This window comes from Trichosurus vulpecula, chromosome 1, assembly GCF_011100635.1.
Source record: "Trichosurus vulpecula isolate mTriVul1 chromosome 1, mTriVul1.pri, whole genome shotgun sequence".
Taxonomy (NCBI): Eukaryota; Metazoa; Chordata; class Mammalia; order Diprotodontia; family Phalangeridae; genus Trichosurus; species Trichosurus vulpecula.
Window position 1 is genome coordinate 9482378 of NC_050573.1, and position 3719 is coordinate 9486096.

Here is a 3719-nt window from a genome sequence, read left to right on the forward strand (position 1 = left end):
CAGCATCCATTGTTCTAAGGCCTCATCAGTGATCTTTTACCAGAGTGGACCTGATTGATTTCTAACTTGTCAATGGATATTTCACTGATAGCATAAAAGGATAAGAAAATCTCCCCCAGATCCACAGGAGTACATTCTCCCAAAGACTCCCATAGCAAATCTCCTTAATTCAATGGCCCATTCTTAATACTCCTCCTTCTTTACCTCTCTGCAACCTTTAACACTAAGAATCACCATCTCTTCCTGTATAGTGTGGGTTCTTGTGACACTGTTGTTTCCTGGTTCTACTATCTCTGACTCCTATCCCTCTTCTGCTTGTCCCCACAACTCATCTCCTCATTCTTCTTTGCTGAATCATCATCCCACTAAGCATTGCAACCCTGCAACACCCTGCCCTGGGTCCTCATCCCTTTCTACTGTGCCATTTGGTGATCTTAACTGCTCCCATGGGTTCAGTCATCAAGTCCATGCAGATAATTCCCAGATCTATATATCCAGCCCTATACTCATCTACTGAGCTAGAGTCATATGTTTCCAACTGCTCTGTACATGTCCTATAGACATCTCAAACACAACATATCCAAAACAGAATTCATTATCTCTCTCCCCAAATCCTTTCTTCAGAACTTCCTTGTGGTGGAGAACACCAACATTCCCCCAGTCAACCAAACTCACAGCCTCAGAGTCATCCTCAATTCATCATTTCACTCATCAAACATATCCAATTCATTATTAATCTTACTGTTTCTACTTTCACATCTTGCATATGCATTACCTTCTCTTTATTCACACAACCACCACCCTAGTTCAGGCTTTCATCACCTCTTGCCCGTCAATAATACAACAGACTTCTCATTGATCGCTCTGCTTCAAACCCCTCCCCACTCTGCTGCATCATCCACTCAACTGCCAAGAACTTGGTACTTTAGTGTAGAAGTGAGTAAGCAATTTAGATAGCACTGTCATATTTATTATATTGGCTTGGCCCACACATAAGCAAGTAATATATCTCCAATTATTTAAATCTTTTTGCGTGAAGTATTTTTAAAATTGTGTTTATATAGTTCCTGTGTGTGTCTTGACAGATAGACTCTGGAGTAGAAAGTGAGGCCGGTGACTTTGCACAGCCCTCTCTCCCTCAGGTAAGTCCAATTCACTTGCATGTCACAGCATCATCTCCATGATGTCATGGTCCTCTTTGAGATCAGAGGACAAACAACAACCTAGCCTTAATCACTGAATGGGCATTGCCTCAGTAAAACTGAGACTCGCTAAAGACCTTAGCTTTAAAAGGCCAAAGACAAACAATAACAAGAAGATTCCCAAGTATTTCATGCTATCTATAATTACTTTAAATGAAACTTCTCTTTTTATTTCTTCCTGCTGGATTCTGTTGGTAATGTACAGAAATGCTTTTGAAAAAAAATCCTGCATCTTTGCAGAAATTTTAAATTGTTTTGATTTTTTTTAGGTGACTCTAGGATTTTCTAAGTAAATCATCAGATCATCTGCAAAAAGTGATAGCTTTGTTTGTGTCTATACTTATTGCTTCAATTTCTTTTTCTTATTGCTACAGCTAAAGTTTCTAATACAATGTTGAATAGTAATGGTGATAATGGACATTCTCACTTCACCCCTGATCTTACTAGAAAAGTTTCTGGCTTATCCCCAGTACAGATAACGCTTGCTCTTGGTTTTAGATAGATAGTGAAAGCCTCCATGTATTCATGTTTTCTAGGAATGGGTGTTGCATTTTGTCAAAAGTTTCTACTGCATCTATTAAATAATCACATGAATTGTGCTTTTTTTGTTTTTAATATGGTCAGTTCAATAAGTCAGAGTCAATAAACATTTATTAAGTGGCCAGGCACTTTGTTAAGCACTGGGGTACAAAGAAAGGTAGAAGACAGTCCCTGCCCTCAAGGAGCTCACAATCTAATAGGGGAAGACAACACATAAAAAGAAACAGTAAATCAAGGGGAGGAGAGTCCCCAGCACAGAGGCATGCTGAAGTCCTACAGCTGGAGTGGGAAATAATCTGAGCAGGTGTGAGTTATAGAGCTGAGCTGACTTCATCTTGTAGGATGACGCGTTTCTGGAGATCATGGATCATGAACTCCAGGGGGTCTGCTGGTCTTGTTTCTCCTATCTTGGTGAATACTGTGTGTGGTATTATTCCAAGGTCTCAGAGACAGCTCAAGGGTCTTCAAATTTTCAGTACTCCCAAAGCGTTCTGAGAGCAAAATCTGAAAACTGACCCCTTGTTCAGAGCTCTGCAAATTTCTGACCTGGGTGTGAGCAACAGTAGATTGCTGGTGGACTCAGCCACTATTAGCTAGCTGGGGTGGTATGCCAGTTCAGAGTGCCAGAACTGAGGCTCACCTTTGGTCTGGGATTCTTGCCCTGGCTATTCCTGGGAAGGCTGCAGACTGGCTTTTGAAGCTGGAATTGAGCCCTTGCTCTGCTCCTGGGGTCTGAGCCTCCCTTCTGCTCCTTGCTTTTGAACCTCCTCCTTTGAATACTGTCTAGGGCCTGTGGCCTTAACCGTCCTGCTTTCATCCAGGATTTGTAACCTGTTAACTGGGTGGTGGGCAATAAGGCTGCCAGCTGGCATCTAGTTCTACAAACTTCAGGAGGTGTGATATGAGGCTGGGACCTTCTTTTGCTCTGGGGCACAGCCTCTCTCTACCTGGGGTCTCCCTATTGCCTCTGTCCCCAGAGTACACAGACCTTAATCTATCTCTCTAGGTGGGTCTGAAATGGAAAAATGATTCACTGACTTTTCCTTGGATTTCCCATTAGGTTTTAATCCAGTGCATTTTCTAGGTCTGTTTGGAGGATGGGGGTGGGGGGCATGAGGGGGAGAGCCCCTGCACATCTTCCTGCTACTCAGCCACCTTGCTTCTGCCCCACCAAAGAAAGGCATGTTAAGGCACAGGTTCAGATACCTATCCTTCTCCCTCTGTGGAACTCAAGGAGCCTTCTTTGAAGCAGGAACTAAAACTGTGATTCCCAGGAAAGTCACTGGTAAGTTCTTAATAAAATTGGTGCTAAAGCTGCTACCTGAGGTCATTAAAGAACAAGTTATAAGTTACTCGAGTGACAAATGTCCTGAGCTAAAAAGTCCCAATTAAATCAAGGCATACTTGGTTTCTAACAAGGGGCCTTGAATTTATATTCCCACACCTCATCTGGGCTATTTCCAAATTGTTAGAAAATAGCTTTTCTCTTAATGAGTCTTCTAATTAAAACTGTTCTTCATCTTTTTTGTGTCATCAGGTAGTATTTGTAAAGTGCTTAGCAAAGTGCTGGCACACTGTAGGAGCTTAATAAATGCTTGTTCCTTTCACCTTAACTTCATGGACCAAAAGAGAAGTTTATGGGTGAAGTTTAAGGACTCTTCTCAGACTAGTACAACACTGGATAGTAATGGTGATAATGGACACCCTTACTTCACCCTCAATCTTATTGAAAGGTCCCTAGCTCATTCTCATAATAGATAATGTTTGTTCTTGGTTTTGGATAGATAGTACATATTGCTTTAAGGAAAGCTCCATTTATTCCTATGTTTTAATCAGGAATGGGTGTTGTGTGCTGTTCATTCATAAATGAAAGAAATAGGTTAGTAAAAATAAAGGCATATTTTTTTACCCATTCAAATTCATGGACCCCCTGAGATCTTGCCACAGTCAATGTACCCCAGGTTCAGAACCTCTGAT